Below are 16,575 nucleotides of genomic sequence, written 5' to 3' on the forward strand. Positions count from 1 at the left end.
GTGGTAAAGAAGTCGTCAGTACCAAAAGAAGTGCGGGCCCCAGTGTGGGTTGAAAGTCCGCATCAGTGTCAAGATGGTCTGTTGGACCTACCTTGCGTTTAGAAGAAGGTTGACCGACAGTTGGGGTACTGTGGGTAACAGGAGGTGAGTCAGGGATAGACTCGGGGGGTGACTCAAAGTCTGAGTCAGAGGAGGACGAAGCGGAATCAGAGGAAGATTCATTGAGAATTTCGTCATCTTCATCGTCCGGGAAAAGCACAAAATTATGTGCGACAAAACTCTGTTGGTTGTCAACATAGAATTGTTGCATCATGGAGAGAAGGCGGGTTTTTTCAAAGTCATCTGTGGAGTCTTTATATCGGTCTTTCTAATGATCCATAATTTCTTTATGATAAATATAATTATCATCTTGAGGAGGGTTAGAAGAAGAATCCTCAGTTAAAGTGCTAATAACAAGAAAAGTAGCCCGGGGAGGGCACTCAGGGGGTGTTTCTGGTTGGGTTCTAACCAGATCCGACAAGAGAGTGAGAGTAGTATCTAATTTTTTTGATATTTTTTCATTATGTTCTATTGTGAGATCAATTAAACAATTAAGTGCACCGCTAGTGCTAGTGCGATCATGCTGTGCATGAATACTGTGGTCATATGGGATGAGCGGGTCATCACAGAAACAAGGAGGAAAAGAAGCCATTAAACAACTAAGCAATTAAAAAGATAATGTCCTGGGGGCTAAACTCGTTTGCAATACTGGGAGAGACAAGGGTCCTAAACACGTACGGTTCTTCCAACCTGGTGTTCCTCAGGACATCAATCTCCTATGCAAATATATGGCCGTGGACATCACAAGATAAAAGCGAAGACACAAAACAGCAATTAAACCAACCTGTGTGTGTGCTAACCGGAACTCTAGATCGATGAAACGACCTTCGCAGTACTCAAAGGGGGTAACCCTCAGCGATCTATCACTTTGCAGATAGTCTTCGGTTGTGTGCGCATAAGTCTCAACAAAGAACAGAAATGAAAATACAGAAAAGAAACTTCAATATATGTGCATATCCTTACAATAAGTTGGCAATAAGTCTGCCTCTTTCACTCTGTTGCTGATCTGAAGATAGGATTGACGATCCTTTGTAGATCCTCGATACTATCTAGAGATCATTAACAAATTCTATACCTGTTTGGTCAGGTGCGCTTACAAAGAAACGAAAAAGAGCGTACTAAGGCTCTGATACCAAATTACATACGGGGGGATCGATCCTTAAAGAAGGTATCGAAATGGAGATCGAAGAGAAAGAGAAGATCAGAGAGAGGGGCGAGAGGCGGAACTCGAGAGCTGGCGGAGCTAGGTCTGCTTTCTCTGAAGAAATGAGCTGCCTTATATAGAGGGAGAGGTCGGCTACGGATTCCAAAATTTTATTTCAATTCCGGAACAGTAACTGCTGACGTGTGCTGACGTAGGGCGGCTGGTACTATTTAACACTGTTTATGGGTCCGGATGATGTCATGGGTGACGTAGGGCGGCGACACTATTCACTGAGGTCAGGTGACGTAGGGCGGCTGCACTATTCATGTGGGACCATGCTGATGTCGAGGATGACGTTAGTCTGATCCAAGGTTGACATCGTCGTCTTCGTGACCGGCAAAGAGAGGATTGGGCTCGTTGAGGAGAGCATCAGCGTCGGCTTCTTGAGCAGCAAGTTCGGCGGCATCAGCGGCGGCCATGGTCTCAACTGCTTCGGCAACATCGGCGAGGAGAGTGCCAGGGATGTCGAGGACGGGAGAAAGTGTCTGGAGCTGGTCGATCAGTTGGAATGTATCGGCAGCAACTTCATCAGGGATTTCATAATCCATCATGAACTGGGTGACAAAGATTCGTCGTCCGTCTGAGACAAGATAACGGTAGCGTGGACAACCGTTGGGATGAGTGAGTCCAAGAGCTTCTTTGTGTAAGGCGATCAAGGACTGTTTGTACAACTATCATTTGACCAAATTTTCACATTTTCACATTTCCACAAGTTTAACCAAGATGTCCAATTCTATGTTTTCATGTACTATGACCGACAGATAACCAACTGTTTGAGCTCTATTACTACTTATAGCACAATCCAACTATTAGCTTGTTTAAATCTCGATTATCTCCCTTACTTTAAGCTCGATTATAGAGCGAAAACCAACCAAACTGATCGAATAGAAATGTGTCCATGTTGTAGCCTAAATTAAGGATATTAAATGATTTGGTTTCGGTTAAACCGGTTAATTAAATGGTATCAATGAAACCATATTCGAAGCAGAAAAATTAAACGATTTGCGATTTCGGTTTAAACGGTTCGGTTTCGGTAAACAGTTTCTATTTACTTTTGGCACATTTATGTACATCCAAGAGTGTTAAATGGTCCAATTCATTTTAAACCGTTTCATTCAATGGTCTCAATTTTGAAACATAACGGAACCATTTATTAAACGTTTTCACAATTTCGATTTAAACGGTTCAATTTCGTTAAATGGTTTCTATTTACTTCTGGCACATTTATGTACATCTAAGAGTGTTATACAGTCCAGTTCAGTTTAAACCGTTTAATTAAACGGTCTCAATTTTGAAACCATAACTAATTCTATTATTAAACGGTTCGGTTTTGTTTCGGTAAACGATTTCTGTTTGATTTTGGCACATTTGACATCTAAGAGTGTTAAACGTTCTATTTCGGTTAAACTGTTTAATTAAACGGTCTGAATTTTGATACTATAAATGAACCATTTATTAAATGGTTTCAAACCCATTAGGCCCGACCAGTTGACACCTCTAGGCCCATCCATGGTTTTAGTGCAAGGTATCAGAACGAGTATCGGTTAACTAGGAAACCGTTACGATATCAGATCGGTATCTACAAGGATCGGTCATATAGGATAAATTTTCCTCTAATCTTCCTTTAAAAATAATTTTTTTGATAGATTTACCCCTTGTTTGTATTGTGTCACCAATACGATATTAGGATCGGCAAGGTGCAAAACCGGTACCCTACTTTTTTTTTGGGTAGAAAACCGGTACCCTACTTAGAACCATGGTTTTTACCCACTGTGGCTTCAATTTATAAGAGATAAGAATGACACAACTTTTTTTTTGTTTTTTGGGGTAGAAGAATGACACGACTTTGGTTCATTCAAATGGAAAGTCTCTAGACCAATTCCAAGAGATTATCTCCAAAGAGCAAGAGAGAGAGATTGAGTGCAATCTCCGTGTGAGAGAGAGAGAGAGAGAGATTGAGTAAGATTCAGATTGAGTGAGATTATCTTAGCGAGAAATTGATATGGGTGAATTACAATTCGGTAACTTTCTTTTTTTTTATTTTGGTTGAATTAAACTACTCGTATTCATTTGTCTTTGATATTGGCAGATCAGTTTGTTTCCCAATTTGGTGGTGATTTGGTCTGTGGAGCATTATGGGTTGGCATGTATTTGTCGTTGTTAGTCCTAATGCCTCTGTCTTGAAACAGTAAAGAGCTACATTTTGCTTCTTTTTTCCCCTTTTCCTGGAATCATAGTTGGTTTCTTTTCTTGCTTATGCACTTCTTTTTCCTTCTGAGTATTTACTCATGTTGGGTCTTGCAATTATAAAGTTGGAAGTCTGAATAAAAATAGCTTGGGAATTACGATAAACTGGATGAAGATTTGTTTCATTTGATTTCTTTATTGGTATATATAAGCTTGACTTGATCTGAGAATTAAGTGGAGTTGCCCGAAAATTAGATTTGAGATTTTCCTGGTGGGGGAATTAATTATCAGATACAGTAAGGACTTTGATTGATCAACTGAGAAATTATGCAAAAAGAGCCAGATATGGAGAAGGCTCACGATGGTGCTTAATCTTTCAGTGAGGAAATAAAAATGTTAAAATTTTCAGGTTAGTATTGAGAAAGTGGTAAATATCAAGCCTTAATATTGTGCTAAAGCAGACATTTCTAAGCCAGTGGTTGTGTTATAAGTAGTTATAGGCACTAGATTTTGACGTCGTTTTTTTTCCCCAATCAAATTCTTCTACAATAAGTGATGTATATACCAGCTCTTCCATTGCCTCATTGATTTAGTAATTATATACTTATCTATAAAAAAAAATAAAAAAAATAAAAAATTCCTCTACAACTTATGGAAATTGATGGAATGAGTAATTAGATCTAATAATCAATTGAAACTCTTGTTGTGAGTCACACTAAATGTTCTTTTTTCTTTTTTCTTTTTCCTATATGCCATTTTTTTTTTTTAAGACAGATGTTCCATGATCAACTTGTGTTAGATAAATTTTGCTACTGTATACTGTAATAATTTTTGCTACTAGATTTGCCTGTAGTAGAGTTGCATTAGTTTTTTGTTAGCCGTCCAAGAGGGTATATTTGAACCTGATCAAATTATTTAGTGCATGTGTTAGATTTCCATGATCAACTTGTGTTAGATTTGCATGCATGTAGTAGAGTTGCATCAGTTTTTTTTTTTTTTTTACTGAGATCTCTATTGACAAGAAGTACTAGTCCCCCATCCTGTGTTGTTTTCTGTGTCAAGGAAGTCTTTCTTAGAGAATAATGGACACAAATCATGCTTCAAGTATGGATTTTACCCATTTATTAGTAAGACAAAAATCACTTCTTATGCGTATAATTTTCTTTCTCTCTGTCTGATCATTCAGGCACACACAAACCTCAACAAGAGTGAACGTAAACAGTTGTGCCGCATCCTAGATTGCAAGACGCTTTCAATGGAAGCATGCATGTATGCAGCACAAAACGAGTTGCTGCTACTGAGGATGGTGGTACAAGTATTTTTCTTTGAGCAAGCACGTGCTATCGTGGCAGGTGGCCAAGTGACTGAGCTGCCGAACACTATCAAGGCACTTCTATCCATATTCCACACAAGAACATGACCCACACCAAGGCATCCACCACCCCTAGACTTGAATACAAATGATCTGGTAGATGATGAATGGAGTGTCTCTGGCCTTGAATACAGTTAGAATTTAGATATCTTACTGAATACTGTTTTTTTGCATGTGAAAAATCTTATCAAAGACTTGCTTTTCTTATCTTTCTAAACTCCTATCTTCCACAACAGATTAGAACTGAGCTTCACATTGGTCACAAGTTCGAATTGAGAAACAGCTTCTTTGCGAAGCAAAGGGTAAGTAAAGTTGTGTACATTATAACACTCCCAAAGATCCTACAATGGCAGGAGCCTTGTGCTTTGGGTATGCTCTTTTTTAGATTAGGACTGAGTTTCTCATCCCAAATCATGTAGACTTGCACCCAGCAATTGCTTCATTTTTTTTCCATTCCCCATAAGGTTGCTTGTAAGCCATACAATATATTTAGGAGAAAATTTCCATTCACTGCACGGTAAGAAAAAGACAGCCATCAATGGCTGACAATGTCTACCCCTCCATTTACAAATGGTCGAAACTACCACCCTTATGTTGCGCGATACCCCTATGGACACCATTCGAACCCCTCGGTCAAGGGATTCTCCCATGAGTCCACGACATTGGGTGTAGGAAAGCTTAGTCCATATCTTTACACAAGTCCTATGACAAACTTTTCGACATTTACAAGTCCCCATTTCCCAACCTTAGAAAATGACAACCTTTTTCTCACACCTCTTATCAGCAGAATCGGGGAAGTTCTATTACCCTGTTTTATTGAGGTTCCTAACAGCATTAGGAAAACTCTTATCTCAGTAGCTAACCTTTAGATTAATCTGAGATTTTATATGTTGGTCTCCTTTAATAGATTTACGTTCAACATGGTTTGACCAAAATCAGATTCACTGATCTGCTGTCATTTAATTTCTATTACTTTTGGGGGGGGGTGTTGGTATGGATATATAGAGAATGCTGTTTTTTCTATCACCTTTTTTCCTGTGTTTCTATATGTAGGTGATTATACTTTGGTAGAAATTCTCTTTTTTTGTATGTTTATGTTACATTGTATCCAAATAATTCAGTTACTCTTGCCAATGAGAAAAATGAACTATTTTATCATCAATCTCTGCTATGGTATCAGTCAAATTACGGTTCAGATGGTTGCAAGCATCATATTTCTTGCAGCTTAGATTGGCCCTTCTAAACTTGGTGCTTGTAGTAAATTCCAAATATTTTGTTAAAACTCAATAGGGATTACAGTGGAGCAGGTTCAAGCATTTATGTGCCTGCCTCATCCTCACGGATCGGGAATTGTTAGACCTTCATTGGGTACAATCGGTTATTTTTGTGTACCCACCCCTGTTACCTTGTGAAATTATGAGCCCCATGAATGTTTAGCAAGTCAGGTTGTTTATGGTTTTGCAATATTCCTAAAGGGTGGGGTTATGGTTTAGTGAAACCTGCCTTTGCCATCACTAATTCAGCTCCTTGCATGTATCTGCAAAATATTTTTCCATGGCAGCCATTAGTCATTCATGATGTGAACTCATGATCACTGTCTTTATTACATTTGTATTGCCTTAACCAAGTGTAAATGAATATTCTCTGGTTTCAAATCTTTTCTGCTAATAAAGGTTCAATATGCAGTTGAATATGTCATTTGCACAGAGAAGATTCACCTTTGGAAGAGGAAGTTTGATTATTTTTCATATATTGGAAGATATATGCAGTCGAATATGTCATTTGCTGGTACAATATAATTTTTTATTCTTGGCATAGTTTTCGGAGGATTATTTAAAACCATGGGGACATGTGATTTGCTGGATCATTGACATATCGATTCTTCTGATCCAGTGATAATGGATGAAGCCATTGCAGGCTTAGAGTATCATAATTTTCAGGAAAGAGGGTTTTTTCGGTCTTGACTAATTTATTTACAATATGCTGTAACAGTGGTAGCAGCAGCTTGTGCTTCATCTAATGATCAAACCATGTAGGTGAGTCTTTAGCTCAAAATGGAAGAGCAATTGGGGTTACACCCAGTAGATGGTGGTTCGAACCCACCGGGACTGCTATTGAGTTCTAGTTTTAGTTCACGTTTGTAGTTCATGGAAGAGTAACTGGGGTTTCTGTTTGTAGTTATAGTTTTAGTTAATGTTTTCAAAAACTAAATCGATTTTCAGAAATCCTACTTCTAGACAACTTCTTCAAAATTCTGATTTTTGAACTTCAAACATTCTTTCTCTGATTCTGATTGCTGTTACTGTTAAATCGTTAATATAGTTCAAATTCACAGAGTTAAATTCTTTGTATATAAGTTCTTTCAAATTGTCTCTGTTCTGGAGATGTTATCTTAGATGCTTACTTTTTAGTGGATTTTCTTGGCATTTCATAACAGATTTTCTATTCAAACCCAAGTTGTGATTCCATCGCCAAGGAATTTTAGAATAAGATTTTGACTTTGGAAATGACATGAAATTTCAATTTCCAGTGTTTTTTCAAAGTTCTACTTCATGATGAATTTACGTAATTCATACTAGGTACCCTATGCCCCTGCCTGCAGCCTTGATAAAATAGAACTCCACTCCTTCAATAGTTCAACATTCCAAGCCTATGAGTTCTATATTTTTTTTATTCAAACAAGGAACTGAAGGACAATAACATTATGTTTTTCATTGGTCTAAAGCAACAATTAGTTGCCTAGAGCTTGTTTATGGAGATTGGAAGAAGATACAATGACCCAAAGCAGAGACATACAATGAGAGAGATTGCTGCCCAATTAATGGAGATTACAATGAGAGAGACTGCTCTCTCTATCTAGCTGAGGAATTCCAAGCAAAAAAAAAAAAAGCCATATAACACATGAGAGCCTGGATGGGTTTGAACCATCATCTCCTGGGTGTAACCCCAGTTGCTCTTCCTTTTTGAGCTAAAGACTCAATTTAAGCTAAGACCTTCACAGGAGAGGTGAGGGTGCACCGGACTGTTGACAAAGGAGACCGTGAGAGAGGCAAGCGGCGATCAAGTTAGGGCTTTTGTGCTGCCTTCTCACTTGAATTCTTCCACAGCGGGGTGAGGCTAGGTTCTCCGGCGGCTTATCCGGCAAGCGATCGAATGAGGGAGAAACACCTGCGTGAGAGAGAGGCAATCACACAATAAATTATGGAGCACAAGTCACCAACTACAGCAAAACCAGCAGAACCAACCAACAAAAATAAAAAATAAAAAATAAAAATGGGGGGCCCACATTCAAACTTGGAACCAGCAGAACCAACCAAAAAATCCAAAACAGAGCACTTACGGCAGGTATATGGGTGATTTTGCAAGACTCACAAACGATATGTTAGAAAACAGGTATCGAAACCTTCCCAGGAGACGTGAGGGTGCGCCGGACTGTTGAGAAAGGAGACCGTGAGAGAGGCAAGCGGCAATCAAGTTAGGGCTTTTGTGCTGCCTTCTCACTCGAATTCTTCCACAACGGGGTGAAGCTAGGTTCTCTAGTGGCTTCTCCGGCACAAAAAGAACTGTAATTGCAATCGTGTATTAGAGAGGTAGTGTAGGTTGTTAAATGACAGAAATATCCTTTTAAAATATTATTTTATATTATAAATATGAGATTTTAATAAAATAATGAAATGTCCATATTGTCCTGCTTAATGATACTTATTTGTTCTGTTTTTTATATATAATAGTCTTTTCACCTTTTTGTTACATTTGAAAAAGTAACACACCCTTGTTACGCTAATAACAACACTAAAAAAAAAATTCACAAAAGTAACTTCACCTGAGGTATCAAACTTATTTTTGTTTGACCCCTCAATAATTTGCCATCAAAGTGTCTGATGATTCACGTCCCAAAGGCTTATGGACTTCGAAAGCCCTACTCTGCTCCACTTTGGAGTGATTCTTCTTTATTTCTTCTTCCCGAAATAGCTATTAACTATTGGTCGGATGGCCCAGCAGAGGCCACGTGGCACACATTGCACACATGGCCTCTGTTATGCCGTCGAATGTGCACTATCGCCCCGCCGTATTGCAGAGGATTTTAATTCATTAACTATTCTGCCCAAAAAAAAAGAAAAAGATAATGACAATAAAGTAATTGTTAGACAACTAGGTTTTTTGACTCGACTCATCTTTCAGAAAAATCTAGTGACTCGGTCTTGTCAAACCCGAGCAAGGCGAGTCACCTTTTTTTATTTTTAATACAGTAAATCTATATAAATTAGTAAAAATAAAATAAAAAAAATATGTAAAAAACCAGATAAAATAAAGAATCATATATCAATGCGTTTTGAGTTTATACCATCAAACAAGAGAAGGGAGTCAAATAGTTGAGGGTGTATTACTATTTTAAAATACAGATTTAGTATTGTACTCAACTCAGTTTCTAAGTGAATCGGCTTTATGGTTTTTTTAAAAATGACTATACTCATCGAGTTTGTCATGATTCAAGTAAAAATACAGAGTTTTATTTGACTCGGACAATTTATGACCCAGTCTCGTCATTTTTTATCATGACCTAGTCTACAAGACTCTTAACCAGGTTTTCCAAAATTTTGACTCAACTCGTACGACTCACCCCAGTCAAAACCCCATTTTTCAACTATACTATAAACTAGAATGACTTTCATGAACATATCTTATGTGAAACGATCTACCAGTGATCTGGGCCAGCTGATTTCTGTTTATATGTGAATTAGATCATTGTTTCAAACTGTGATTAGCCATCTCAACTCATAACCTTTAAAATATGATGATAACAAGGTAAAGGGTTTTTCTTGGAGTATGATGGGATTAATTTACCGAAAAAAAAAGGGATTAATTGCACGCCTAGTTGTGCCATGTCCAATGATGATTTGACAATTTTCGCGATTGGATTTATGGTTTGGGTTAACTACTTGTTCCAAAGGTGGGCTTTCTTCTCACAACACTTAACACATATGAAAATGAAATTAGTTCAAAGAAACCAAAAGAACAAAAAGAAAGATGCTAGAACCCCTAAACTTTAAGGATAGATGAATGGTTTACATTTACCTGATTACTAAGGAAAGGAGCAATAAGACCCACTTAAAAACACTTGCTTCTGAGATTCTGTTCTTCTTTCAACATTCTAATAAAGAAAATTTGAGAATGATAAATCTGTAGCAGTGAACATGGAATAGAGATTTTAAGAAAAAACCCAGAAGAAGAACAAGAAGAAGCTCCAAATTTTGTAATACTGCTGGAATCATGAAATACTTAACCTGATAACAACAAAAAACAGCAATATATCCCAAAAAACAGGCCATAAGCAATGATTCCAAATCCTTATCTTACCTATAAAAATAAAAAAAAAAATGTAGAACGTACGATGGGCAGGTTTTATAAAGATATTGTCGGTCAAACAACGGTTCAAGGATCAAAACACGGCTCCCTAGGGAAATCAATTATAAATCAATTAGGGTATTGCACGCCCTGGGTTATCCCATGCTGTCCCATGGGTGCCCCATTGAATTTTTAAGGTTTCCCATGGTCGCCCATGGGAATCCTGATGCATCCCTATTAGGGTTTCTCCTTCCCTATTGCATCCTATAAAATTAATTATCACAATAGGGACGGAGAAATTCATCTCTGGTCCATTACATGGCAAGAGGGATCCATCCCATACTCGAATGTGCAGCGAAAATAAATTGATTAGAGTTTCTTTCGCATCCCATAAATATTAATAATTAAATAACTGAAGGAATTAATAAAGAACTGCTAACCTAGTGAGCCTCAAGTGTTGCTCCTCCAATAGACAGTGGTTCTTCCTTCAGTGAGCACTCCAAGTAAACAGATCTGAACATCCAATGGTGCTACCAAGGTTCTTCAAGCCAATCCCAGATGCCCTCAATTCTTCAGCACAGATTTAGATTTCTAAAACCCTAACTCTCAAACACAGGTGAGAGAAACTAGAAGAAGAAAGAGAGAGATCACAAGAGGGAGAGAGAGTGACCAAAACACAAGAGAGAGGGGGTCAGGCTGAAACGCAGAACTCTGCCCTCTTCCTACGTTTTGGTCCCCTTTATATAGAATTTAGATTTAATTAAATCCTAGTAGGATTTATTAAAACCCCAGTGAGAGTCTGACTCTCTCTCTCTCTTTGTTTGACAGTTCTGTTTAAACTCAAAGTGCTACATAGGTGAAGAAACAGAATCTAATAGGGAAAGTATTAATTAATTACTTTATTTAATATTTAATGGATAATTACAATTAGCACCATATCCATTAATTAAATAAAATATTAATTAAAATAGTAAATTTCAAATAACTCCCTATATGATAACTATTTATCATATACAGCCCCCTACTAATCAACACCATCATTATGGAATCTAGGGCATGTACACATGTACTGCCAAACCCCAATCCATAGTACATGTCCATATAAGAGGGTCTGTGCATCTGATCGGGTCCGGCAAAACTCGATTAAACACTTTATTTAAAATAACTATAAATAATGTATCATTTTATGTAAAATAAATTTTGTAAAACCATTTCCTAAACGGTACTGGATCCAGATTCGGATCTGACCATGCACAGACAGTCTCTATCTTGGCGTTCCCCAAACGGGCAGTGGTGACCATGTTGGATAACTCCTTCACTCACAAAGCGTTCATGCATTCCCAGAACATCGGCTTTGACTCGCTTGAGTCTCAGTCATTGATGAACCAAAGAATGCGGTCACACTTTGCTGTGACAAGGTTCCCTCAGGCATAGGGTGTCAGTGACACATATCTATCCCTTCCTACATCTAGCAATAATACATGAGGGAATCGACAAAGTAGATTCTTCGTCAATGCACACATCAAACATGTGAGCACTCGCATTCGTACCCTGACATCACATATCTAGGCATACCCAATGCGACGACCATATGATAAGGGTGCCTAACCCAAACCCTAGTCGTGACTACCATTTTAAGTAAAACTTAGGGACACATAATGCTCAAAAAGTTTATATTACATGTGACAATATCAAACTAAAATGTATAAATGTTCAATACAAAGGTGAACCGGGGTGAACCGGACCAAATCGGGTTTGATGGACACACACTTGTCCAACAGATATGACATATATTTATGTTTGTACAAAAAAAAAACAGACATATATTTATGTTTCTGATGGGCCATATTGCTACTGCTTTTAACTTATTGATAATTTATTTTCAATTTCTCATACAAAATGCATGTGTTATGAATTTTAATCCTTTTCAATTCCTTGAAAGTGTGCAGTGCGACAGTTCGAGGTGGATATGTCAACACCTGGCAGCTCAAAGTCCAAATGCCTTGGGACGTGAGTCATTATCAATTTTAGGTACCAAGTTTCGATCAATTGATAATGAACCCATTTTGTTGGGCTTGAGCCATGAACATTTGGGCTCTAAGCCTCTAATTACAATTTAAGAAATAAAATAGATTAAATAAAATTTAATGGTATGAATCAACTACAAAACACTATAAGTGTATATAGAATGTCAAGAATAATCAGTCTTTTCGTCTGGTTAATATGTGTACAATAATGATTCAGGAAATTTTAGAAATATTCTATTAGAATATAAGTCTTAATTAGTTTCAAACAAGTTAGTTATTTTGATTTAAAATATCTGTTTTGCTAAACAAACAAAAAAAGGTTTTCAACCTTCTTTAGACTTATTGATCATCTTTCAAAAACTTCTTAACTTTAATAGTGTAGTCCATCGTAGTGATGTATCATTGGTATTCACATTGCTCTTAGTAAAAATGATTATACATTTGATTTTCCTTGAACAGATTTTCTGGTGATTCCTCCAAATCCATCTCTTGCTCTAAATCGTCGATTAATTTGCATGATCATCGAACAACCTTTTTACGGATTTCTTTGATCAATTCAAAATCAATCGTTATTGAATCATTTAATAAATATTTTTTATTGTTCTTGAATTAAAATTGAACAAATTAATAAACGATTATAAATTTCCGATGATTTCCATGGTGGGCCATGGCTACTGCTTTTATCTCATTGTTCATTTTTTTTTTTAATTTAATGCGTTAAAAGGGGGAGGGGAAGTGGATGTGGATTCGGATTTTGCTCAATGTAACCAAAACCGTTGACTTGTCCCATGAAATAGACACAGATTAAGAGTGTCCTAATTGTATCATTATTGACCGGTTATGTTACGGGTTTGTCGCATTTAAGGTTTTCCAAAAAAATTCTAAATATTTAAGACACCGTTTGACAACGTTACTAGTGTTTCTATGTCATTTCTGATCAAAAACATATTTTAGTGTTACTGTTACCAGAATAACGTTACCGGCTTCTTGAAAAGTGTTTGATAAAACCTGTTCCAAAAACATATCCAAAACACTATTAATACTAAAAGGTGTTTGATAAAATCCGTTTCTGTAATAGTTTTGTATTGATTAATCTAAATTACAAAAGTGTCATTAATTGTATAATACATATAAAATCAATGATGTTAGGACATTAAAATTTATTAAAATTCCAAAGAAAGAGTATATTAAATTAAAAAAGACAGATGCAGTAATAGGTTACTACAAATTACAAAAATGTCATTAACACTATAAATCACAAAAGTTTATGGATCGATTAGACATACAAAAATTATAAAGAATACAAATAGGAAATGTCTCATTCGTTTTTGCATCTTCAAAACCAGAGAAGCAACAAAATTCATTCAAACTATCAACAAAAAAAAAAAAAAAAAAATTATTGAATACAGAGAAGCAGACATTGTATGATGCTCATGATTGTCTTCTATAAACAGTTGAATAAAAAGGGTCATGAAGGATTCGAACCACCATCGCCTTGGCACATGCTTGACACATCCTCATGTTCCAAGTGCTCTACCAATTTGAGCTAAAGACCCAACAAGTAAAGTTTGAAATTTATAGGTAACCATGAGACCATGCCACAAACCATGCTTCAATGATATTACTCAATTGAGACTTTGCCACAACCCTTCCTAATGTTCTCACATGCATTGAACAAAACAAGAGATCATGTAACAAAACAAGAAAAAAATTATTGAAGAGAAAGATCAAAATCAATTATTTCTTCATTAGATAACAAGTCATTAATGAGCAACAAGTACACCATCCAGAACTCAGCTAATCTAACCCTGTCCAGCACCTTATCTAGTGCCAGAGTTTCATTAAATCATAAGCACAATGTATATGTGAAGTGTTCCACTATAGCATTATTTTTACATTCATGTTCATCTTATACGGCCCATCATGATTTCTTTGGAGAAGCAAATATGCAGTATGTTGACCTAAAAGAAAGAGACATTTAATATAAATTTTTGTATAATTTTTATTCATAAGAAATTAAGAGAGGATAAACTAAATATAAAAGTTCCTACAGATCTCAAATTCTAATAATTCTAATAATGTAGACACATGGGTGACTCTTGGCTGCACCTATTACAAAAGCAATCAATTTGCTATAAGAACTCAAACAAAAGATTAAGAATTGTCATTCTCAAATGACCTTAACTAACTATGCTTTGAACGGTTGAATAAAAGGGATCTTAGTGGATTTGAATCACTATCTCTTGGAACATGCTTGTGTTTCAAGTGCTCTACCAACTTGAGCTAAAGACCCATCAAGTAGAGTTTTGAACATGCTTATGAATAAAAAAGGTCTTAATGCATCTATAAAGATTTTCCAATTACCTTACCTTTAAATCCATGCTGAATTAGGAGGCTATGGTTCTAATTTTTGGCTTTTTTTATTTGTCTTGGGATTGAGCTACCTAGTGCAACTGATTTACCTAAGTTATGTTGATTTAACGAGTTGATAGTTGACATAATCAATGTGCCAACCTGCAGAAACAATGGTTTACAGAATGGTATGTTATGAAAAATAAAGAGAACATAAGAGGAATATTACCTAAGGTGACCCATGGTAGGAGTGAGAAAGGCTGATGGACATTGATAGAACTGTAAGGGAAACTATGTGAGAGAAAGCAAGAGATGGAAGAAGGCTAGAGGAAATGACTTGGTATCACCACCAACCAATCATAGGAATTACCACCTAAGGTCTGCAACTGAATCTCAAAAGCAGAAAGAACTCAAAGAGAGCATAATGTTGTTCTTCAAAATCATGGGCCACATGCCCCTCCTCTTTATTTGTAAAAGTGATTGCTACATTCAAAATAGGAAACTCAACATGTAGTGAGATCTCCTTGACAGGATCAGAATGAAAAAGGAGATAAAGAGAAGCAAAAATAATTCATCTAGCCAACATCAGTTCTAAATTTTCTGCGCCAATACCCATACTGCAAATGCAATAAAAATTCCAGTGCAAAAAAAGAGCCTTAACAGGATTTTCTCATGGATAGATTGGGAGCAGAGACCTCGAAGCAAACCCTACAGAGAGAAAAGCCGAGAATAGACCTTTCGGGCTTGAAATCAGTGCTCTCCAATCACCACCACCGTAATCTTCTGTTTCTGCCATTACAGAGTATCACCCATTCACCAGAAATCTACATTCAATAACTTTCTTATTGCTGTGGTAGTTATCTTTTGAGTATTAACTTCTAGTGTAATAACTTTTGTTGAGCTATCATACATCCAAAGTCCTAGATGCATCAGAGAAGCATCATTAATAGAGAACATGTACAATAAGTAAGAAAAGAAGGTATTGATACTGATTATAAATGCACATTGCACAAGTAGCTCAAGGCATGCTGATATATTTTAAATGCATTTCCCCTAATAGGGTGAGTATGTGGTAAAAATATCAAAGCAAGGTGATGGTCAGATTAGGAGAAATACAAGTGGATAGAAAAGAAAGTAAATGAAAATAGAAAATAGTAAGGAAAACTAAAAACTCTCAATCCATCAGTGCAATGGTTTTCAAGTTTGAGTAGTATGGACTAGAAGGGAAAGGGAATCATATCCAAATCCAGCTTAATTTGATGGTTAAATTCTCTGAAAACACAGGCTGAAGTTCCAGACTTGGAAAAGGAAAAAAATAACTATTGCAAGACCTGTAACAGTATGTTAATCAATTGAAGATGAGAGAAACTATAAGAACAGCAATAGAGGATTAGATAAAACACAATAAGTTAGAATCTCCCAAGAGAAGGCCACAGTAGAGAGAGAATACCTGCAGGAAATTCTGCAGAACAGTAAGAGGAAGAAAAGAAGAAGAAGAAGGGGATATGTGCAAAGTGTAATCCATCCATGGCCTGTGGGAAAGGCTTCACCACTAGTCCCAGACCAAGGATTCTCCACCTAGGATTGCCACTTGCTTCACCACATGGGTTGTGACTGATTCACCACAATGCACACACTCACATAGAGCTGGTTTTTTAAAATATCAAATCTGTGGGCTAGTATGCCTTTTGTTCTTTATTTATAATAACTAATGAACTGATTACTAGTTTCCTGAGGAGTTCTTTGGATTGAGAAGAAAATATCAGTGTCCGCATAAGTTTTCATCTCAAAAGTTCTAACTATAAGGTGGATCAGAAACTCACAAGTACATGAGGGGACGGAAGAGCTTAGTAGTAACTGATGTGGGATTATTCTTCCAAATACAATATATTAATTGATTTCACAATAATAGCTTACTCCAGAGCAAGACTAACAACATCTTACATGTTTTGGATAATTTTCACTAGCCAACCTCTTGCTTGTCCCCG

General features: G+C 36.7%; 1 long non-coding RNA gene across 1 annotated transcript; it reads left to right on the forward strand.

The window, feature by feature from the left end:
* The first annotated feature begins 220 nt into the window (after positions 1–220).
* Positions 221–15,402, forward strand: LOC122672895. The gene is made up of 3 exons (XR_006334505.1): positions 221–232; positions 522–524; positions 15,276–15,402. It is a non-coding gene; the product is annotated as an uncharacterized LOC122672895 (long non-coding RNA).
* Positions 15,403–16,575: the final 1,173 nt, after the last annotated feature.

This window comes from Telopea speciosissima, chromosome 8 (assembly GCF_018873765.1).
Source record: "Telopea speciosissima isolate NSW1024214 ecotype Mountain lineage chromosome 8, Tspe_v1, whole genome shotgun sequence".
Lineage (NCBI taxonomy): Eukaryota > Viridiplantae > Streptophyta > Magnoliopsida > Proteales > Proteaceae > Telopea > Telopea speciosissima.